The following is a 25,046-nucleotide window of genomic DNA, read 5'->3' on the forward strand; positions in this document are numbered from 1 at the left end:
TTAATATGCCTTTCCGTCACGGTCACGGGCACCAACTTCCCAACCAGGTTAAGGCTCCACACTCCCCAATACTTGTATTCATACACACTCAGAATGTGCCAGCGCTCATAGGGTTACAACTGCTGCATAGTACCAGAAATGGAAGGGAACTGTGAGGCCTGACTGTCCCAACAGGATGTGAGAGGTTCCAGCGCACACGCTCTGAGTTGCCTGCAAATAAATGATCATAATTACTCAGTCTTGCTTTTAAAATGCAGCTGCCTGGTGTTCTGGAGGGCACCGAAATAGTCTGCACGTAGAAGCCCCTTCACTCAACTCTGGAAGAAAAGCGAAGAAGTGTCCTGATTATGTGCACCTAAGAAGCCCCCACGGAATGCACTCCTAGCAGTGTCAGCATCCAGTGCTGTGCTGCGCCAGCATAGTGAAGTCAGCAAGAGGCTGTGCCTGCTGCACCGATCACGCATGAGCCAAGCAGTTCCCAGCTCCTACTGGCCTATTCTATTGTCTTGTGATTGCTGAACTGCTTAATGGACGGACATGGAAGCACTTCAGCAATCAAAAGAAAATAGAACACGCCACAAGGTTGTTGATAAAACCAGCAGGAGTTGTGAACTGCTTGGCTCATGCGTTCACTTCACACTATATACAATAAAAAAAATTAAATCTAAGATTATTTAAACTCACCTGACCTCGATGGATCAGAGTCTTCCGGGGCCAAGCTTTGTTCCTGTGCCAGCTATTCCACATGGATGTGGCTGGCATCCTACTGGGAGAAAACCCCTTTGAAGGGTGGCAGACTGTTTGGCAGCGTGGATGCTGGCTGGCCCTTCGTATTTCACCAGCGCTGTTCGTGTGTGTCACTGTCCTCAAAACCGTCTGTTTTACTTGCCTTTGTACTGCAGCATGATAGTAGCTGCTGCAGCAAGTCCAGGGACAGGAGCCCCTCGGTCTCCAGAGTGGGAGTCTCAGAGCCACCCCGATGAGCCTCTAAGCAGCCTCGTCCGGACAGTCACAGCAGGGCCTCATAATGAGAGGCACAGGCGGCGGTGTGAGGAGGAGTGGGGGCTTCAAAAACGAAACTTACAAACAAAACTTCCGCCCGCTCGCACCGCTCAGTTAATTACAACATTTGCTGTCTCGGGCCTGGGCAGCAAATGAACAATGTTGCCACTAAGCACCGGCAAGCACCAGCACAAATTAAGCACTGGGTATCAGTCACTTTTAAGAAAGGTAATACCAGAGCTACAAGGAGATCTTCCAGTCACCAGAGCACATATAGTTCCTGCACAGAAGAATCAGAATGCCAAATATCCACGTACGATTTTAATGAACTTCTCAGACTACAGAATTAAGGAAAAAATCTTAAATACAGCAATAGCCAAGAGATCATTCTCAACACCCGCAATCCAAAACTTTAGAATATTTTCAGACATGTTTGCAGCCTCAGCACATAGACGAAAGGATTTTATTAAAATGATTGACTCCTTTAAGGCTAAAGGAGCACAAGCATCAATTGTTCAACAATCTAAACTAAAAGTCCTGGCTAAAGGAACATTTTTTATCTTCACGGACACATCAGAGGCCCAGACATTTTTGGAAGATCTATGTGCTGCGTAAGAGAAAGGGACACTGTAGTCATAAATTGGCTTTGGATTATAATATGATGTGATATGAGATCTCTTAGATGAGGGAACTTTAGGGCGGGTACAAGGTGAATCAGGAGACGCAAAAGGATGCAACAAGATGGCATCCAGCAAAAAGAGGGAGGAGGAGGGGGAAAGGGGGGGGTTTCCTCCTTCGGGGGGGGGGGGGGGTAGGGAGGTGGTGGGGTGAAGCATTCAGAAAAAAAGAGTTCTTAGGCGAAGTTTCATATTTTTCAGAATTTAAGTAGACTTGGCAGAGAAATTGTCAATATACAGGTGAATTTCACTGAATCACATTATGCACTTTAGGTGGAGAATGAACACTGGGCACTTTGTTTTCTTTAAGATATATCTATCCATCTATCTATCTATCTATCTATATATATATATATAATGGCTCCAGTTTACACCGTTTTCGAGGGTCACTCTGTGTCGGGTGCCGAAAAAACACGTCGGTGCATCGCGTTTCAAAATCACAGCTCCAGTCTTTTCCAACCTATACCCAGCCGGGTCAGGGACAAAGACACAGCACTCCCGGGCTCAAGTTATACAGCGGAGGTATTTATTCAAGCAAACGCGTTTCGGGACAGCGTCCCTTCGTCAGTGGTTTAACAGTGAATCATGCAGTTCCATGTTTTTAAATAAGACGCCAAAATTGGTCATAAACATCGAAAAACGGACTGATGCGTCCACAATAACATAGCGCCATCTTAGATTGGTTTCGATCTATGTTTTCCACATAATACATCACAATGTATGATTATATTTAAACATTTCGCCATGTATCGGCCATTGCGACTAAGTTCATCATCGCAGAGAAACTCGTTATTATGTTATTGTATATACATAAGGGAGTGTGCTCTTTTGATAGGGATTGGTAGTGTGTGTTATTTTATGGTCATAATGACAATCCTGGCCAATCGACCACGAGATACCTTGAGCTGAAGTTTACTTCAGTTTTAATCTTGCCGTGTATCGGCAATGGCAGCCATCATGGCTGCGTAAGTTCACACTTCTTCATCCCTTTCCAAGAGCATCTCCCAGACCAATGATTCTAAATCAAGCCGCTGCATGTTAAAAACCTCATAATTATATAACCCATCATCCACCACATCTATTCAATCCTTCATATATATACAGTCATTTTTCATCCTTGTAATTCCAATTCATAACATTTCAAACAGTTGTTACATTCCAAAATGTATCATAACTTTCATGAGCTTGTGATATCCATGTATCATGTTATCCAAGGTGAGTTGCCATCTCTTCTCCCATATTCAGACCCCCTGGTGCCTTCGTTTCTAAATCAATAATGTAACGCGATTCAAGTCTCCTAAGGGTCTGAAGTCTATTCCCTCCCCTTAGATTTTCCGGGACACAGTCTACACAGTAGAACCTAAGTAGGTCTCTGTTGCTGTTATGTTTGATCGCAAAGTGCCTAGCGACAGGGTAGGTGAAATCCTTATTCATGATCGCTCTCATGTGTTCTAAAATTCTTAGTTTTACAGAATTGATTGTGCTACCAATATATTTCAATTGGCAGGGGCACTGTAAACAGTAAACCACATGATCCGTATGACAAGTCATGAATTTGTTAATCTTCCTTTCACCTTGACAACCTCTCACTTGATAAGTGAATGTGCGTTTGCTGAAGGCGCAAGCTTTGCACTTCCCACACGGGAAAAAGCCCTTTGCCTCCTTCAGCGTACCTTTGATGTTCCGTATGGGTTCTAGATGGCTATGAACCATATGATCCCTTAAGGATCTTGCCTTCCTAAAAGTAAATTGTGGGGTGACAGGTATGTCTGACCCCACAATGTGATCTGTTATTAGGATATGCCAATGTTTGGCCATGATTGTCCTGAGTTTAAAGGAATTCGCCGAGTAAGTGGTCACTATGCGAAATTTCCCTTCTACTTTAGGTCTCTCTTTCTTTTCGAACAATACATTGCGTGGCAGAGCCTTTACGCGTTTTAAGGTATCAAGTAAGAGTTTTGGTTTATAACCCCTTTCTTCAAATCTGTCCATACTTTCTCTGACTGCTAGATCAAAGTCTTCCTCATGGGTACAGTTCCGTTTCAATCTGAGAAACTCCCCATAAGGGATGCTATTGATCAGTTTGCGTGGGTGACTACTGGTAGCAAACAGGACACTATTCCCAGCTGTTGGTTTCCGATAGAGGGAAGTTGAGATTTTCCCACCTTTTATAGATACCTGTAGGTCTAAGTAGTTGACTTGTGATTCACTGATCTCCCCCGGCAAGATTAAAACTGAAGTAAACTTCAGCTCAAGGTATCTCATGGTCGATTGGCCATGATGGTCATTATGACCATAAAATAACACACACTACCAATCCCTATCAAAAGGAGCACACTCCCTTATGTATATACAATAACATAATAACGAGTTTCTCTGCGATGATGAACTTAGTCGCATTGGCCGATACACGGTGAAATGTTTAAATATAATCATACATTGTGATGTATTATGTGGAAAACACAGATCGAAACCAATCTAAGATGGCGCTATGTTATTGTGGACGCATCAGTCCGTTTTTCGGGGGCGTGGCTAAGGCGCCGATGTAGGTGGAAGCGGGACTCCTGAGCTCCTCTGGACACATCGGGCGACTGGAGCGGGGGTCCCGTTACCCCGCCGTCCTAGCGGAGGGAGTCTTGCTCCCTATGTCGACCGAGGTACTGAGACCTCACCTGACAGAGGCCCGGAGGTGCAGCGGGGCTGAGTGGCGAAGGAGAGGTCGGGGAGGAATAGACTAGCACCTTGCCTGGCTGGGGGCCTCTGTGGCGACGCCTGGACTATTGGTGGTGAGGCTCTGAATCTTGGCCAGGTACGCCTCCGCGCTGGAAACTGACCGGGACCTGGCGCTTGGGGGCGCAAAACCACCCTGCGGCACCCTGGAGGACTGACACTGCCTGTCCTGACGTACCTGGAGCGAGGGCCCTGGTGCCCTGCCGGCCTGGTGGAGGGGACTTGCTCCCTGTATTGGGCCCCATCTGACGAGGAAGAAGAAACGCAGCAGTGCTGAGTGACTGGAACGGGAATGGAGAAACACCCGGGTGCGACCTGACTCACTGGTGGCCACAGCGGGGGCACGTACGCCTTGCAGCCCGGCAATATGACGCGGGGCAGCAGAAAGAAGGGCTTTGACGCCTTGAAGCTGGACGACCCGGGCCATCTCATAGAGGAGGATGCGTCGATGTCTGGAGCGGGAAGCTCGCCCTGCCCACGAGATCCATCACTGGGCGACATCATGCAGGCGATAATGGCGTCTCGGGAAGCTCTTGAAAAGCGGATGGACACCATCGGATCCGACCTGACCCTATTGAAGGACGACCACAAGAAGCTGAAGGAGCGAGTGGCGACCTCGGAGGCAACCCTGAAAGATCGGCCCGGGGACGTGGAGACTCTGAGAGCATCATTGGCAGAGGTGGCGCAGAAGGTCCAGGTGCTGGAGCTCAGGGCCGAAGACAGCGAAGGACGCTCCAGACGCAACAACCTCCGCCTCGTGGGGGTCCCAGAAAAAGTGGAGGGCCAGGATGCGGTCACTTACCTGGAAGATTGGCTGCGGACTGCGGTGGCTCCTGAGGGACTCTCCCCATTCTTTGCTCTGGAGCGGGCCCACAGAGTCCCGGCGCACCCCCCCAAGCCGGGAGGACCGCCGCGGCCGATAGTGATGCGCCTCTTGCACTTCCGAGATAGAGATCACATCCTCCGAAGAGTCAGAGACCTGCCAGACCTAAGAATTGATAACAGCAGGGTCATGGTCTTCCCGGACTTCACCAGAGACGTGCAAAAGCAACGGGCGTCTTTCCTGGCGGTCAAGCGAAAGTTGAGGTCGCTACAGTTGCCCTATGCTATGTTGTTCCCGGCTCGACTGAGGATTATCGCTGGAGGACGCTCACACTTCTTCCTCACACCGCAGGAGGCCTGGAGCTGGTTGGATGCCAGGGGGGAGTCGGGTGCAGGCGCCCCTCCAGGGACCTCGCCTAGAGGACATTCTGCTCAGACGACACCGACGCGGGGGACTGGTTCCCCGACGAGATGGCAGCAGGAGAGAGCTGAGGCAGTCCTGGCGGTGGTGGCCATCAGCCAGGGAGACGCCAGCCCATCCGGTAGCGCGTCGGAGCAGTCGAGGGTCAGTGCTCCCAGTCCTGCCTCCAGTAGTGAGCATGATCTCTCTGAGACGGATCTGCCGGTGGTGACTCCCCAAACAGCAGACGGAGTTCTTGGCTGAGGCGGACAGCGAGACACTGGACTTATTTGTAAGGTACTGGGTGCGGTCTGAGGCTGCTTTCGGATGCTGTGCGGAGAGACATGGGGGCCTCCCAAAAATTATTACTGGGCTGTGGGGGGGGGGAGAAGGGCCGAGGGGCTTCTCCTGAAGGTTCCGAGGGGGGGTGGGGCGGGAGCGGGGGGTTGCGGACCTGTTCGGGTCGGCGTACTGGCCCCCCTAGCCCTATTCTATTGAAGCACACTTTCGACTTGAGTTTGGATGGGGTTTCCACATTGGTTGTCTGTCCTGGGGTGTGGGAGTTGGGGAAGTTTAATTGTTCAGGTTGGGGGGGGGACCCGGGCGTGCCAGGGGAATTGCTGAGAGATTGGATGAAGCGCGATGGGCTCTACAATGGGACCCGACCTAGGCTACAAATGTCTCACGTGGAATGTAAGGGGGATGCACACAATGCAGAGGCGCAACAAGATCCACTCCTATTTAGTCAGGCGGGGTATTCACTTCGCCTTCCTCCAGGAAACAAATCTACTAGCTAAGGAGGGAAAGGCGCTACAAAGGAGGTGGAGGGGGCAGGTCTACCACACTGGATACTCCGCATATGCCAGGGGGGTGGCCATCTGGATACGGGCGGGGGTTCCTTTCCAATGTACACAGCACCTAATTGACCCAGAGGGGAGGTATGTCGTGGTGAGGGGCAAACTAGATGGGAGGGACCTTACTTTGGGCTGTCTGTACGCCCCGAACGTAAACCAACCTGCATTTCTCTCCTTGTTGTCCAGCAAGCTGGCCCCGTTTCTGGTGGAGCCCTTGCTCCTTGGAGGGGACTTTATTAGCGTCACTGACACCACCCTGGACAGGTCGCACCCCCCCTACCCAATGCACCAGCTGGCAAACTAGCACTTGCGCGCACTGCTTGGCAGCGCCAATGGGGCTTGGTCGACTCTTGGAGGGCTAACCATCCATCGGACAGGGACTACTCGTTTTTCTCCGCTCTCCATGAGCTACACGTTCGCATCGATGCCTTCCTGTGCTCTCAGGGCGTGCATGCAGAGGTGTGCCACAGTGAGTACCTCACGCGCACGATCTCGGATCATAACCCGCTACTTTTGCAGTTGAGCTGGTCGCGGTACCGCCCGCGAATCCCTGCCTGGAAGCTGCGCCCGGAGGCACTGGACGACCAACTCTTCCGCACAACAATAGCCTCGAACATCGAGGAATACTTTCAGATCAATGCGGGCACAGCGGGCTCGGCCACGATAGAGTGGGACGCCTTCAAGACGGTGGTGAGGGGTCAATGCATTGCGGCGGCGTCGGGAGTTAGGAGGACGTTGTTAGCAGACATCACGAAGGCGGACGTGAAATTGCGAGAGCTAGAAAGAGCGAGGCCTGAGCGGCCAGACACACATGAGGCACTACTTGAGGCGCGGGAAGTAGTGGCGGCGACAGTGGAGCGCCTCAGGTGCTTCGACTACAAGGCCTACCTCACAGGCGCGCACTCGGAGCGCGACAAGTCGGGAGCTCTTTTGGCCTGGCTGGCCAATCCAGCTCGCCGGAGCTCGGTCATTCTTGAGCTCAGGGACCACTCGGGAGTGGCACGGTTTGACCAGGGGGGGATTAATGAGGTATTCTATGATTAGTACACGGAGCTCTACCGCAGCAGTATCCTGCCGTCGGCGGATGAATTCCAGGGTTTCGTGGAAGGCCTGGACTTGCCCGAGTTGGGCAGGGAGGGCGCGAAGCTGCTCGGGGGCAAAATTGAGGAGAGAGAGGTGAAGGTCGCCATCAAGGGTATGGCGAGGAACAAGACGCCGGGCTCAGACGGACTCCCAACGGAATTTTATCTCACGTATATCGACCTCCTGGCACCCACACTGACGCGGGTCTACAATGAGGCGAAGCGGCTGGGCAGCCTTCCGACGTCCGCTGGCGAAGCGCTCATAGTCCCTCTACTGAAACCGGGCAAGCAGCCGTGGGACAGGACAGCATATCGCCCGTTGTCCATGCTCAACCTAGACTACAAGATCTTGAGTAAGATCTTAGCAACGCGTCTGCTCCCCCACATGGCCACGTTGATCCACGCGGACCAGTCCGGCTTCATCCCGGCCCGTAACACGGCGCTTAACGTGCGACGACTCCTACACGTGTTGGAGGCTGACACCTATGACGGAGATGAAGCGGCGGTGTTTGCAGTAGACATGGAAAAGGCCTTTGACAGCCTGGAATGGCCTTATCTCTTCCATGTTATGCGCACGATGGGTCTGGGCGAAGACTTCGTGGATTGTACGGCGCTGCTATACCGAAATGCGAAGGCGAGGGTCAGAACTGGGAGAATCATCTCTGAGATGTGTGCAGTGAGCAGGGGCACCCGTCAGGGATGCCCTCTTTCTCCCCTATTGTTCGCCATAGCTGTCGAACCACTCGCGGCGAGAGCCCGGCTGGGTCGGACATATCAGGGGCTAGATGTTTATGGACAGGTACACCACATAGCTTTGTATGCAGATGACCTGCTGATGTTCCTGGCGGACTCGGCTGACTCTCTGTGCGGCGCTAAGGCCCTCCTACAATCACTAAGTAGGGTGTCAGGTCTCCGAGTAAACTGGACGAAGTCATACCTGTTCCCAGCCCGCCCGCGTAGAATATGCCCACAGCCCTCGGAAGGGGTGACGTGGGAGGAGAGGAGCCTGCGCTACCTAGGGACCTCGATCTTTCATGACAAAGCGGATATTCTTGAGGGGAACGTAGGTTCGGCAATTAGACACGCCAAAGAGAACTTCGAGTTTTGGAGCACGCTCCCGTTGTCACTCATGGGGAGAGTGGCACTTCTTAAGATGGTGACCCTGCCACGGCTGCTTTATTTCTTTAGGACCCTCCCGATCTGGATCCCGGCGAGCTACTTCCGGCGGTTAATATCGTTGGTAATCGGCTTTCTGTGGGGGACGGGCAGACGCAGGGTGGCGCACAGCACACTTCTCCGCCCTAGAGAGGAGGGTGGGCTAGCGGTGCCAGACTACGAGCTGTACTACCTGGCGGCTCAGCTGCAGTGGCTGACGCAATGGGTCGCGCGAGCCAAGAGAGAGGGCGATGGATCCGGGGAACCGGTTCAGGTGTTATCCCGGATTGTTCTGGGGGCTCCCGATGGGAGATTTCTATCTCACTCAAGAATTTGCGACGGCCCGGAACTGCTGGAATAGATACCGCCGAAGGGGCCGCATTGGGGTGTCGTACGCTCCTGAGATCCCGCTCCAGCTGTGCGGGGCACTGCCGCATGGGGGCTCGTGGCACGGGCTAGGGGATTGGGAACAGCAGGGACTCAAGTCCATGGGGGACCTCTATGAGGACGGGGCGATGCTACCTTTCGACCTTCTGAGAGACCGCTTTGAGCTGTCGGGGGGCAGACTTCCTCCTTCATGCGGCGCTAACGTCGGCAATCCGCAAGCACTGGAAGACGGGTATGACGGAGCCGCCACTGTCTCTGGGATGCCAGTACGTGGTGATGATGGCGGGGACGGTCAAGGCAGTCACGTGTCTATACAGACGCATGGTCTCGGAGACTGTTGCTCCTCTGCTGTCCCTGAAGACGAAATGGGAAGCGGATCTGGCGGTGGAGATCCCTGACGAAGCGTGGACTGGCATTGTGGCACGGGCCCGAAGCGGAACGCGCAACGCTAGATTTCAGCTGATGCACTTCTATGTCCTGCACAGGGCCCACTGACAAATTACATAAATACTTCCCAACCCATCCGGCGGCCTGTCCGCGATGCCCGGCGACATTAGCTGATTTCCAGCACATGTTCTGGTCCTGCCCAGAGTTGGGTTCCTTTTGGCGGGAGGTAGTGGACACCCTGAGGGAGGTTACGGAGAGGGACTTGCATTTATCCATGGCACACTGCATCCTACACTGGTTCCCACACACATCAAAGAACAAGATTACTAGCAAGTTCCTGGACCTGGGTCTGCTCCTGGCGAAGCGGGCCATAACATCCCAATGGAAGGCGAATAGGGACCCTGGGGTGGAGAGGTGGAAGGCTGAGCTGCTCAAATGGGCCCGGTGTGAAGGAGAACTCAGTATGCAGGCTGCGCTTAGAGCAGATAATGACACGGCGCTGGAGAGGGCCAGGGCATGGGCTGATCTTAGACCTCACACTTTTGGGCCTGGAGGAGGAGGACACCCCGGCACATAGCCCTGCCCCGGCGGACCACTTGCCCAGAGAGGTAGCGACCTAGGCTCCCTCCCTTGTTCCCCTACTTCCTGAGTGAGGACTACGAGTTGTTTGTTGATTGCTCCCGATGACCTACTTCGGGACTGAATTGGTCGGGATGAATGTGATCTCGCACTGGTAATGAGCTGGCACGTCTGGGGGGCGGAGTTGGGGGAAGGAGGGATAGTTCTGGAGGAGGGGAAGGGGTTTGGGGGAGTAGGGTGGGTGGGGGGGTGGGGAGTTCTTGCTCATACGTGTAGAAGAGGACTTCCTGATTTTGCTGGGCAACGCGTTTAGGAGGGGGAGCGAGAGGACCGGAAAGCAGCACTGTCATTTCCCAGAAAGCTGGTAACAACTGATCCATGCTATTCCACCCTACACACGTATTTATCTGCTATTGCGCTGCTCGACCTCCGGGGTGTGAGCTAAAGAGCTGTGTAGCACGTATATTGAAAATCTATAAGGGGAATGATCACCAGTGGAAATGACACATGTGATTTGAATGTACCACTAACTTTGCTGCAATAAAAAGATAGTTACAAAAATCAGTCCGTTTTTTGATGTTTATGACCAATTTTGGCGTCTTATTTAAAAACATGGAACTGCATGATTCATTGTTAAACCACTGACGAAGGGACGCTGTCCCGAAACGCGTTTGCTTGAATAAATACCTCCGCTGTATAACTTGAGCCCGGGAGTGCTGTGTCTTTGTCCCCGACCCGGCTGGGTATAGGTTGGAAAAGACTGGAGCTGTGATAGATAGTGTGTGTGTATATATATATATATATATATATATATATATATATATATATATATATATATATATATATATATATATATATATATATATATATATATATATATATACACACATACATACACATACATATATATATATACACATACACACACACACACACACACACACACACTTCCTTGCACTTTAATGTTAGCTGCTATTATGATCTGCTGCTTAAAAGACAAATTTGCACATTAGGCGGCCATCTTCTTGGAAGTGGTTCTTTAGGATGTTATGTTGCCAGATAAATGTTCTTTATAGAATGTATCTTATACACCTATGCTATTGTACTGTTAGGTCTCAGCTGCCATCTAGAACTGCTGCTCAATGCGCAATCTGCACAACTCGCACCTTAGTTTTCTAACTTCCAGGAAGATATTTTACAGGAAGGATCTTTATGTATTCTATGCTAAATCTCTAATAGGGTCAGAGCTAGGGTTGGGGTGGTATGTTCAATATGCTATATAATTAATATTCTATTAAACCTCTGGCCCCCTTCCATGTCAGCACAAGTCACTTTAAACATCCCAGTCACTACTGAATGATGAATAGGAATAAACTAACAATTTTATCTCAATGCTAATGGTCTAAACAACAGGCATAAAGCCTACGCTGTGGAGAGCTGGCTCAGAGGGTATTATCCCGATTTTATATTTTTTCAAGAGACGCATTTCCAAAGTTTATCAGATGCTAGCAAAATTCTAAAGAACTGGGCGTGTTTCCATTGTTAATCTGTTTCGGGGATTGCGCAGAGTAGGGGGATTTTGTTAGGTAAGCATGTCCAATTTCATGTTAAAACATCACACTCAGATTCAGGTGGAAGATGGACGTTTGTTCATAGAAAGCTAAATCAGTTAGATCTTATATTAGCCACAATGTATGCACCAGTGATAGATGACTCACTACCTATTTTACAATTAAAACAAGCTCTATCGGGTATTCCTGGTCAGAGCATATGGGGAGGTGATTTTAATTTTTTTACAGGATCCCTCAGTTGACTCAACGAAGACAGACCGGAAACAAAACAAAACAAACCCCAAGTCTCTATTGCCCTATCTAGTTGCAAATTCGATCTAGATATTGTTGACAATTGGCGCATTAACCCCTTCCATGCTCATGACGGAACGGTTCCATCATGAGCGTCGGTTGAGCTGTGCTCATGACGGAACCGTTCCGTCATGACTCCGCCCGCGCAAGGCGGAGTCAGCATGGGCGGGGAATTCGCGCCGCACGGAAGCGGTTAATATCCCAGCTAAACGTGAGTATTCGTGTTACTCCGCAAAATATGATTCAGCATCGAGAATAGATTTTTTTCTGACCTCACAATCTTGTAGTTAGTAAATATGAACATATTTAAATGCCTTTTCAAATCATACCTTAAACAAAACGGAAGTCCTTGTAGGGAGTACGGACGAAAGTGCATCAACAAGATGGCATTTTAATAAATTTAATTTAGCAAATGATCTGTGGTGCACAGAGATAGATAATGAGATTAGTGCCTTCTTTTATAGAAACAAAGATTCCGCCCCAATCAATATAATCTGGGATGCATTTATGGCCACACTAAGAGGAATAATTACCTCACAGGAGATTCCGCAACAAAGGGATAAAAAAAGAGGAAAGGTTAAAGATTGAAACAAGACTTGCTCATGCGAATCAGGAATACATCAGAAACAGGGATCCGAAAAGCAAACAGGAACTGGTAGAAGCTAAAACACAAGTAAGAGAATTCTACTATGGCCTAGACGATATAGAAAGCAGAACTTACCTTCAGACAGTCTATGAAGATAGCGAATACACAGGGAAACTTTTAGCCCGGCAGGCAAAAGAGAAACAGGATTAAAAGTATCTGGAATTAATCGAGTAAAACACATTCAATTAGCACGTTGGACATAGGAGAGGTCTTCCTTAAGCACTATAAGGGAATTTATCAATCCGACTACTATACACCCTTGGAATCCATTTGCGTTTTTTGCACAATTTACCAATTCCCATTTTAAATAGGAACTTTCTAGAGGAATTGATAGCAGATTTTACAAAGGTAGAACTTGACTTAGTCATACATAAGCTCTTTGTCCAACTGTAAAGCTGCGAGGGAAGATGGCTTTCCTGCTAAAATATTTTAAGAGATTCACCTCAACTCTCAATATTGAATTTTTAAATCTTGCAAACCATCTACTACAAGGGGGTGACCCTCCATTATCTTTTTGCACAGCAGTAGTGGTCAGCATTTTAAAGAAGGATAAAGACAGTGAGAACGTGAATTCCTACAGGCCTATAAACCTTCTAAATGTTGACTATAACATTTTTACAAAACTCCTTACTAATAGGACTAAACAGAATGGCAGGTTCACTTATCGGGATGGATCAATGCGGCTTTGTAGCGGGAAGACAGCTTCATACCAATACAAATTTTGTTGCAGAAGCATTAGATTTTTTTTAAACGTAAATAAGACTGAGGCCCAAGTCTGGTTTTAAGACGCTGAAAAAGCATTTGACCTAGTCTCATGGGATTGTCTTTTTTCATTTTGGGAAAATTTGGCTTCCCAGAGGAGTTTATACGTCTAATAAGACAACTCTACACAAATTCACAGGCGCAAATTTGAATCAATTCTGTAAATATAGGAACATGTCAAATAAACAGAGGCACTAGACAAGGGTGTCTTCTTTCTCCGATTTTATTTGCGTTATTTATAGAGCCCCTAGCAATAGCAATTAGACAGAAAAAGGCGTACACGGTCCCTGTCCAAGGGATGACAAATATCAAACTCTATGCTGACGACATTGTCCTTTTTTTTTAAACTCAAAAACAGACATCCAGGCGGAAATCATGAGAATGTTCTCAGATTTCCAAGCAATAGGTGGTTATAAAATAAACAAGTTCAAAACAGAGATCCTATTGGGCAACTGTTTGATAGATTTTGTATTGCCAGAATTCAGGCCGATATACAACACTCGTCCAAAGAGATACTTAGAGATCTTTGTGATGGAGAAAGTAGAAGATCTATTTCATTTAAACTATACCCCGTTGCTGAAAAAATTGAAACACCTACTAGCACGATGGATTCAGCTCCCACTTTATTAGGTCGTGTGGCACTAATTCGTATGTCCATCCTCCCACTATTTAATTTTCTTTTTAGTGCCACTCCATGTGCACTACAAGCAGCTTTTTTTAAAGAGATAGGCAGCATGTTTTCCTCTTTTTTATGGTCGAATAAGATACCGCAACTGCCACTTTGCATTTTAAGTCACCCTGATGCAGAGGGAGGGCTGTCTCATCCAAATATTAGGAATTACTACCAGGCGACTTTTGCACATCACAGTTCTAATTTTTCTTTTTGTATCCTCAGAAAGCAGACAATTTCTTTATGAAAAAGATCTTAAAGGAATATAATATTATTGACCCTACAAGAATAACTAAGTACCCTAAGAAAGTCTGATATAAGACTCTCTAATGGGTCCTGAAGCAAAAATGTCAGTTTTCAGCATTTTTTAGTATTCCGAGATTTAATAGCTCAACTAGGCTGTCCCATTTTTTTTTTTTAACGGAGATTAACGGAGGAAAGATATTTTTTAGAGACTAGTATTATTAAAAAAATGGGAAGAAAATAGGTATGTACAAATTCGGGATTATAGGTAATTCTTGAAAGCAATGGACAGAGATTAAAATGGGGCTCTTGCACTCTAAAACAATATTAAATTGGTAATTTATTAGAATAAAACCCTTGCTGGAAAAGTTTGATATAAAAAACACTTCGGCTAGAGCAAATATCAGTGAGGCCTTTGATTACCCGACCTAACGGAGGATTAGCGCCTGCGTGAAAATCTTTAATGAAAACAAACCTCTCGTGCCATATGATAATATCAGTAAAAGATGGCGGAAAAGGGCAGGGATGCAGGTTTCAAAATCAACCTGTAACAGAATCAACACCCTTAATGCATCAACACTTAGAGGAGCAAACTTTAAGCGTATGCAATTCTACTCAAAGTGGCTGATCTATAGGATTCCTTCTTTTCTTCATACACATATACCCACAAATAGAGGACAGATGTTTCCGCTGCACAAAAGAGGATGGTGGCACCTGGTCACATATTATCTGGGAGTGTCCAAAAATTAGTGGTCTCTGAAGGACTGAACTTTATCTTAGACCCACCCTAGACCCATCCATTTCTATTGATGCATCAATTGCAGTTTTGGGGTGTTCTCCCGATATTACTTTACAAGATGAATGCTTATACATTGCAGCATTGGTAGCAAGATTTTTAATTCTACAATGCAGGTGTTCCGATATGGTACCCTCTTTTCAGGCATGGAGAGCGAAACTAAGTAAAATCAAAGAACTGGGAAAACAAATATGCACTAAGATTAGGCATAATAAAAAAGTACGAGAAACGCTGAAGTTTACTAGGGTTATAGGTATGGAAATCTGTTTTTATCTTTGAATTTAAATTATCAATAAAGAGAAGACGAAGCGGCAATTTGAATAGCTAAGTCCAGTCTGCAAGACCTTCTCGTTAACCTACTCTTACCTTACCTTACGATTATAGGCACTTTATATATCCTTTAATGTTGAACTATTGAAAGAACATCGAACTATTTCCATGCCTAATGTTCTGTATCTAGCACTGTGCACTCTGCACTTTAATTTAATTCTGATTTATAATTGTATTTTATGACTCCCTTGTACCTTCTTTGCAACAGGGCAATGGGGGAGAAAAAAATTGTTAGGTTATGGTTATACCTAAATGTTTAGCACTTTGCACTTCATATGGTATCTACTCTCTGTAATAGAGAGATGTGAAAGATTGATGAGATATTTACTGCTAAATGTTTAGCACTCTGCACATTATAAAGTATCTTATTGATATGTAATGCTGTAGTCCATTGATTATTGACAGAGTAACTTGAATATTCGGAGTTGTTTGCACTATGCACTTTATTTGACAATTCTGTAGCTTTGTAAAAGACTGATGAGTTATGTTTACCTCTAAATGTTTAGCACTTTGCATTTCATGTGGTATTTACTCCCGATGCGGAATGCTGTAGGTTTCCTCTCTACATCGATTATTGACAAAATAACCTGAACATTGAGCTGTTTCGCAATATGCACGTTACTTGACAACTCTGTAGTTCTGTCATTTGCATGAACGCTCAATAATTATTTTTTTTTTTTTTTTTAAAACAGTCGGGGTATGGTTTGTTGCACACGACTCAGTCAATGTACCCTACCAATCGCAATAAATATTACCGAGCACATTTTGCTCACTAGATTTAGATTTAAATTATTGCATTTGCTGCCAGCTTTCTCCAGAGGATGGAATAAGCCAAGCTCAGTGGGTCCTTGCGGCTGCGACTGTTAACCGCAAGGCTTCCTGTACATTGTCCTTCCCTGATACCCAAGGACTACCCATCCCATAATGCACTGTGTTGGATAATAACTTATAAGCTTTCCCATGCTGCACTGTTTTGAGGTCAGGTGACATTTACAGCATATAAGCTGGCTGCTCCAGTTTTCAGGTGCTTGGCTTTTTTGCTAGGACCACCCTCTTTCTGCCTGCGAGTTCCTGTTGAATCCCGGTTGCGAGACAGCCTAACTCCCGGTGTGCTGTTTGGTCCGCCATTGTGTTCTCTCTGCTGCTGATAACGCACGGTCGCGCTGGAACCTGTCATTACACTCTCTCCCTTCTCTGCTGCTGTGAGCGCGAGGTCGCGCTGGAACCTGCCATTACGCTCCCTCTTCTCTGCTGCTGTGAGCGTGAGGTCGCGCTGGAACCTTCCATTACGCTCCCTCTCTTCTCTGCTGCTGCGAGCGCGAGGTCGCGCTGAAACCTGCCATCATTTTTTTTTACTGTTCTATGGACAATTTGTTCAATCAGCCCGATTCCATTTACCCCTATGTACGAGGTTGCGTACAACACCTTTTTTTGTATTTAGCTGCTTGTCAGCCCCTGCGACATTTCTTTACAACTCTCCCCGCTATCCTTACGAGCGCAAGGTCGCGCTGCTGTAGAAAATATTTTTTACAAAAAACTTTATTGTTCAAGCGCAAGGAGCGCTGGTAGCCCATTCCGCCTCTCGAGGAAGTGCACTTTCTGCCAGTCGGGCAGACGACTACTCCTGAGTTGCTGCTGTTCATTTTCGTCATTTTGTAAAATTTCTCACTTACAAGAACTACATAGATAGTTAGTTAGGTTGTTCACATTTTACTTTGGACTTTGTGGATACGAGGTGGTTATTCACCTCCAACCAAGTTCTTCCCCTATCTGCACAGGTTGTGTCCTGGGAAAGGACATTATTTTAGTTTTCTCTTCGAGACCTGATGTTATCCTGAAACTATCTCCTAAAGTGAGAACGGAAAAGCATATGGTACTAGTCTATAAAATATGATGTTGCTCATTAATAACACCGTATAAGTTGCCTCACAGTAACCTCCCTGCTGTATGTGTGTATGTTTTTTATTACAGGAATATCTGAAGACTCTGATTAACCCTGTCGCCATCTCCTGCTTATTCGAGTCTTGGTGGTCCATCCAGGTCTCTTCACTTCCTTGGGGTATTAGTGTGGTATTCTATACTTAGGTCATTATAGAATGTTATGTGGTCATGGTGGAATGTGGGTGAGTTGGAAGAGGAGTTACTGAGGAGAACGGTTGTTTATTCCTGCTCTCCGCTGTGGATGTTAAGTTGTTCTTCCTTGTGAATAAATCGGGTCTTAGAACCTTTCTTCATCGTAGACTCATTTACTACACATTTCTTGGCGACGAAGGTGGGATCCTGGATTTATTTATGGAGGACAGGGTTCACTCGTTTTTCTGGTAAAATCAGCGTTCATTTGTTTCCCTGGAAGGAAATTTAATTGAATTTCGCAACCGAATAAGGATTTGCACTTACATTCTTCGACTCCCTGGTAACATATTTCTATGGCAATTATTTTTTTTTCTCTTTGTCGGAAAATCTCTTTTAACCTAGCGCTTACCTATTCTCAGCGCTGATGGTTTGAGATTTGTCATTTTAATTTTATTCCGCCATTTCTACGTTACTGCATGGTCGAGATGGCTAATTTTTAAAGTGTTTACTTACTTTGTTGCACCGCAAGAGCCTACAGTTAATCTGAACGCCGTTTGCACTCTGCATTTTTCAAAACGCGGAGCGAGCTCTGTTCAGAACTTTGTTCATGTGACGCCTCTGCAAGTGGAACCTTCTCTGTACGACGCCGTTACTCCCGCATAGCATTGTGGGATTCACCTTTCACCTTACGTGACGTGCTGACGTCATTTACGTGCCGCCATCTTCAATTTAATATCGGCTGCATCTTTACACGGAGGTGTTGAACTTAACATCGGCTACATGTAAAGAGAAATTATATGCAGTAGTATTTGTTTTGGAGAGATCGGTGACTTATTGACTTGTTATTAAACTGAGAAAACTTTATGAGCAAGATATTTTCTCTCTCTTTTTGTTTTGTTATCCATTTGAGTATTTTGTTTTAAAGTGAAAGACAAATATTCTATTTACTACGAAATATGTCAACTATTGCTGCTCCTCCAGATTTTTTACAAACTGCTGGTGATCCCAACATTGAATGGGGTTTATGGTTCCCAATGTTTGTTGCCTATGTGGACGTTCTTGAAAAAGATGGATGTTTTGCCAAGAGGAAATTGGCTTTGTTAAGACATTGCTTGGGAGGTGCAGGCATCAAGGAATTAGACAATTTACCGCCTATTGACGACGCTGGAGACATGGATGTCTTTGAAAAAGCCACTAAACAAATGAAAATTCGCTTTGGAAGGAAAATAAATACAGTTATGGAAAGGTTCAAATTTTATTCTCGTATCCAGAAACGAGATGAATCAATTGAGGATTATGTTTCTGCTTTGCGCTCTCTAGCTTGTTCGTGTGCGTTTGAAACCATTTCTTACGAACAAATTCTTAGAGGTCAGATTATGATGAGGACTAAGAGCAAGAAAATTCAAGAGACTTTGGTTAGGCACGGAATCACTCAGTGCTGTTATTAATATTGCCAAAGGAATTGAACAGTCAGAACTATTTGTGTCTGAGATCAGAGGTCAAGTACCTAAGCCACAGAACACCGAACCTGACGTTTCTTTAGTCAAGAATCAAACTAATTCCAACACCTATACTAAAAGTTCATTTAATAGAGATAGTGATAAGAAAATTGCAGATAACAGGAACTTATGCAAGAGAAACACCATTACTTGTTACAGATGTGGTAGTTTTAACCATGTTGGCAATTATAGAGGGTGTCCTGCTTGGGACAAAGTGTGTCAAATGTAAAAAAAAAAAAGGGGCATTTTGGCAATGTCTGTCGTTCTGTTCAAAAAGTTAATTATATTTCTCAGGAAAAAGATGAAGTACTTCACAGTTTAAATTGTATTTTGTCTGTGGACGAGGTTGAGCATAAAAAATTTCCCTCATGTTCCACCTTAATTGACAACAAACCAGTTTGATTAATGGTAGACTCTTGTTCATGGTATACCATTATTGACATGAAGTTGTTTAATAACTTATGGGGGAAAAGAGAATTGTTAATCCCGGACATTCAACCTGGGGGCTACTCAGGACATACAATAGACTTGGAAGGTTTTTTTTGGGCTAACATACAATTCAAAGATAGTATTACCAAAGGGAAAGTGTACGTAGCCACTAAAGGGGTAGCTATTCTTGGGTGGCCACATCAGCGAGATTAGGCATCAAGCTTGATCCTAATGCCACTCCACCAGTGTGTGTGGTGGGTACTGATGAGAATAAGTCAGTTGTAATGAATATTCTTGATTCAGGAAAGGTTAGGGAGGACCCGGTGTTTGTAAATAACATTAAGAGAAATTATCCTGATGTTTTTAGGGACACATTAGGAAAATATTCAGATTTCCAGCATAGAATTATTCTTAATGATGAGGCAATCCCAGTCAGACACAGAGTTAGGAATGTTCCATTAGCTTATAGGGGTAAACTCAAAGAAATATTGGATGATTTAGTAGATTATTGAACCTATTGAATCGTCCCCTTGGGGTTCTCCCATTGTTTTATCACTTAAAAGCTCAGGAGATCTTCGTTTATGTGTGGATCTCCGCAGTTTGAATAAAGAAATATGGGTTGATAAACATCCCCTACCAAATATTCATGAACTGATTTCCACCTTATCAGATGCTACTGTATTCTCAACTATTGATCTGGCCAGCGCCTATCATCAGGTGGAATTGCATGAAGAGTCTAGGAAGTTGACTGCATTTGTTTTTCCGGAAGGCATGTTTCAATATTTGAGAATGCCTTTTGGACTTGCTAGTGCTGCATCTGTTTTTCAAAGGCTGATGAAAGATTTACTCAAGAATTATAAAGGGGCCATAGCGTTTCAAGACGATATTCTGATATTTGGGTAAAATTTTGATGAACATGACAGTAATTTATATTCTGTGTTAAGTAATGTTCAAATGAAAGGTCTTACGTTAAAGTTCTCTAAATGCAAGTTTAGACAATCTAAAGTAGAGTATCTGGGTCATGAAATTTCAAAGGACGGAATTAAGCCTTAAATTAACCATGTTCAGAGTATCGCCATGGCTCCCACCCCGACTTCAAAAGAACAGTTGCTGTCTTTTTTAGGGCTCACAGAATTCTATGGTAAATTTGTTCAGAATTATTCCACAATCATGTATCCTTTGCGATCCTTGTTGAAGAAACAGGTAAAAAAATTGTGGGGCAAGTATCAACAAGAATCTTTTGATGTTCTCAAAAGTAGAATTGTGGATGCTCCTTTCTTAAAACCATTCTCTGTGGGTAAAGAATGCATAGTTTGTGTGGATGCAAGTAATGTGGGTTTAGGAGCCGTTTTAATGCAAAAGGACAGGGATGGAGAATATGTTGTATCGTATGCGTCTAGAACATTACGTGAACCAGCATTCAATTATTCTACTATAGAAAAGGAGTTACTTGCATGCACTTGGGCGACTCAACATTTTCGCCAATTTCTTTGGGGTACGAAATTTTCATTAAGAACTGATCATAAACCACTTGGGAGTATGTTGTCTGCAGGCGGTGGTAGGATGCTCACTGCTCGGTTAGCGAGGCTTGCTGCGAAGCTGCAAGAATATCGGTGTGAAGTGGTTTATGTTCCAGGACGTTTAAATGTTCATGCGGATTGCATGTCACGATTTCCCATTGGTAATAGTACTGGAATGGAATGTGATGTTGCCTATACCATGAGTGATGTGAATCTAATTACTGGGAATGATCAATCTAAGTCCATTTCTGAAGCTGTCTGGATGAAAGTTATGCAGCAAGATGAGGTTCTTAAGGAGGTAAGAATTTTTTTGAACAAAGGTTGGCCTGAAGAAAGGAAATTGTGTGGTGCATTGGCTTCATATTTTAAAGTGAAAGACGAGTTGATGGAAAATCATGGCATGTTGCTAAGGGCTGACAAAATTATCCCTCCCAAAAATATTAGAGAATCCATTTGCAAATTAGCCCATAAAGGTCATATGGGTATGTCGACAACTAAAAGAAGATTTAGAGAGTTTTATTGGTGGCCTAGTATGGATTGTATGGTGGACAGATGGGTTAGAAGTTGTACTCCTTGTGCAATGAGTGATAAATCTGTGAAACCTATTTCTGTGGGAGTTACTCCTGTTGAGTTTTCTCAGGGTCCGTGGAGAAAATTGGGCATTGACATCATTGGACCATTCAATTATCAAGCGGGTAAAGATATGTTTGCATTGGTTTTAATTGACTATTTTTCGAAGTGGCCCGAATTGAAGATTGTTGAAAAGGTTACTTCTGAAATTATTGTGGAGTTTTTAAATGAGGTTTTTTGTAGGGAAGGTTTACCAGAGGAAATCATTTCTGATTACGGACCACAATTTATCAGTAATGACTTTACATCTTTTCTTTCTAGCTGTGGTATTGTGCAAAAAAAGAGTATCAAATTATTTTCCACAAGCCAACGGTCAAGTTGAACGTTTCAATAGAGTCATTAAGGAATCGTGTCAATTGGCTATATGTAGTGGTTTGAAATGGAAGGCTTTGCAACCTACTCTTTTAACCTATCGCTTGTCTCCCAATTCTGTGACAGGTTTGTCTCCTTTTGAGATGTTGCGTTGTAGGAAGCCGGGTTCTAAACTAATGCCTTGGTGGTTAAAAGGGAAGAATGGTTATGATTTGGAATTGGATTTGAAGGGCGTTAGGGATCGTGTGAGTAGGTATCAAGAGAAGATGTTACAGAATCCTAAAAGAAAAACTAATACTTCAAAATTGAGTGTGGGAGATTTGGTGAGAGTGAAGTATGGTGGACAAATTAATAAGGGAGCATCCAAATGGTCCAGTCCTGTAAAGGTTACAGAAGTTTTTAGTAAGGCTGTAAGGGTTGAGGGTGAAAAAAAATTGGAATTTTAGGCATATTTCAGTATGCAAATCAGATATTAATACACCTATTCATCAGTACTCTAGTTTTGATTCTACAGAGAATCAGCTAGTCGTGGACAATGACTGGCTTTTCTGGCACTCATGAAGTTTTTGATAATCTTGGTTCTCAATGTGAGGGTAATGTTCAGGAGAATACTGTTCATGATGACATTTCTGACAATGTTTCCACTGACTTTGATCAGGACTCTGTTTTAGCACTGAAAAGTTTACTTGTAAAGCATACACCTGTGAAATTTAAAGATTGTTCGTTTTTGAATGGTTTTTTTAATTTGTTTTTTTTAAAAGAGGGGAGGTGTGTGGTATTCTATACTTGGGTCATATAGAATGTTATGTGGTCATGGTGGAATGTGGGTGAGTTGGAAGAGGAGTTACTGAGAACGGTTGTTTATTCCTGCTCTCCGCTGTGGATGTTAAGTTGTTCTTCCTTGTGAATAAATCTGGTCTTAGAACCTTTCTTCATCGTGGACTCATTTACTACAATTAGCCTACCTTTATTCTGCCTTGATGGTTTGAGGCGACTGTACCCTACGTGAGTGGAGGGGCACTATCTTCACTCCTGTGGATATTGGTCTTACTGGCACGGGCCCTCATCCCGACAGCGACCAAGAGTCTCCGCAAGATACTATGCATTTGATAATGCTTTGTAAGTTTTATGAGGAGTCCAGGAAAGTTGTTTTTGTTCCTTCATTGAAGGCCCGGAAATTCTCACAAGTTCGACCCGCTCTCATGTTACTACAATTACTGTCAGATGAATGTGATTTTTAATGTTGTTCGCTTTTTAAAAGCTATTGTGAGATTGTGGTGACTACAGAGAGATTGATTGTTTTGCGTCTTTTAAGGATTTTGGATTATATTCAATGTTATGCTTTTAAATTCATCCAAATAAGACTTGATTTGATAATACTGCTCTAAATAACGCACCTATGCTGTTTCTAGGCGCTGTAAACAACAACACTGAGAGCTACCTACTATAATGTATCAAGAAAAGCTTTTATCAACACTGCTCAGTGAACGATGCATATTGTGGTTTTCACTTGTTATTCCCATGCAATCCCTTTGAGCAATGTCTAGTTCTCCACCTGCAATCAGTACGAACCGTTTTCATGAACTTTCAGCAGGGTCACTGGAACTGTATCATTCTGTGGGTGCAGCATTATCCACATAATTATAGTTTTGCTGCTTTTATGCCACATAATCCATCACCTGCTGTATAATCTAGATAATAAAAAAAGTTCCGTTTCTAGCTCAAAAGAATCAAACGTTACTAAAAACGCAACAGTACATTTTGCTGTGCAGTAAAGGTCTTTCTGAAATGTTGGCCGTTTTTGTTTCAGTTACTTGCGGATGTGTTAGGATTTTAAACAGGTACTAATGAGATGCCGACACCTTTGACCATAATGTGTTAAAGCTACATAAAACAAATATCATAACGAAGTAATACTTTCGCTAATCGTGCTGCATAACGTCACATAATTTACTTTTTCATGCGTACATTATAATTAACTCTGGCGCATAATTTGGTCCTCCCTGGCCGCCACATAGTTCCAGTGGTCCTGAGCGTATGACCCTTCACAAGACTCTGCGAATATAATTTAAAAACATGCGGTACTCTGCTGATTCGCTAAAAGAAGGAAGGACCACAGGCGAGGAAAAGCATCTTGAACGAGGTTCTAAACTAGGTACTGAATGAAACCTCAGATTTATCAAGTAAAACCTGTGATAGGAGGGTGACCCCGGGGAGGGGTCAACTGATACAGGACTTCTGGGTAGCTCAGTGCATACTGGGAGGCACTTCTTTACATACGTATCCATCACCATGTCGGTGATGCCAAAATCCCTTGTTCTGTAAACTCAAAGCGGAGGGTGCCCATTCTACTCTCTCCCCTTTCTAACAGAGGCCAGAGAGGGGGAGTAGGTCTCCTTCTGTGCGCTGTAAGACCTCCCTCCAGATTCTCACCCCTACTCCAGGATCCCATCACAAATCAGGCGCGTGCAACATCACAAAGAGCAGATTCTTCCTACCAGATTTGCAGAGCAGACCGCGGGGGGCTCCGACGCAAAGACTAGCGGGTGAGGGGAAGTGATGAGGAATGCCGGCTTCGCAGGGCCTGTGGGCGCCTCAAGCCTGGTCTGGAGCCACCGGAGCAGGTGTCATCTGCGCTCCTCGCGAGGGCCTCGGAGGGGTTCACCACCGCACTCCGGCACAACAAAGGAGCGGCCCCGCGGCTGCGCCGCAGCCCGGCGGCGTCTCCACCATCAGGACCTCTCCAGCCTGGCGCCGCTCCTTTCTGCCTGCACCCGTTGGAGGCCGAGCCCAGCAGCCCAGCTCCCCCGCCCCACCGAGCAGCGCTGCCTGCAAACCCTGGCCCGGACTCTCGCTTCCCTCCTGCGCGCAGATTTCCGGTGCCGAGAATAACGCCCACAGCCCAGAGGAAGGCGGGATGAACCTGACGGAGGTAACCCGGGATGCCTCCAATCACCGGCGTCCTGTCCTGTTGGCGCTTGTCTCTGAATCCACGCCCTCCGCCTGCCGCTCTAGGACCGCTTATCTTTCCCAACTCTTTGGGAAACAATAATAGGTTTGATTTCACCGATATGTCTAGTCCACCGCACCTACTATTGACCATTTTTTTTTTATCTCGTGTATCTTATTGAACAGCGTGGTGTGCACTTAATGAGCGGATACTTTTTTTCAAGACTTTTAAAACAAGGTGTACCTCCTC

At 45.4% G+C, this 25,046-nt stretch overlaps 1 protein-coding gene across 7 annotated transcripts in view; it reads right to left on the minus strand.

Moving 5' to 3' along the window:
- Window positions 1-24,713, minus strand: part of MSANTD3 (Myb/SANT DNA binding domain containing 3) — a 265,161-nt gene extending 240,448 nt beyond the window's left edge. For 5 of the 7 annotated variants that reach the window (XM_078687701.1, XM_078687700.1, XM_078687695.1 and 2 more), the window contains exon 1: window positions 24,346-24,713. The gene's annotated coding sequence lies outside the window, so the exon portion shown is untranslated. Of the gene's footprint in view, window positions 1-12,658; window positions 12,740-24,345 lie in introns of all 7 variants that reach the window. The other 2 variants (XM_078687698.1, XM_078687699.1) reach the window with 2 other exon arrangements.
- Window positions 24,714-25,046: the final 333 nt, after the last annotated feature.

Source organism: Lissotriton helveticus, chromosome 4_1 (assembly GCF_964261635.1).
Source record: "Lissotriton helveticus chromosome 4_1, aLisHel1.1, whole genome shotgun sequence".
In the NCBI taxonomy this organism is placed as follows: Eukaryota; Metazoa; Chordata; class Amphibia; order Caudata; family Salamandridae; genus Lissotriton; species Lissotriton helveticus.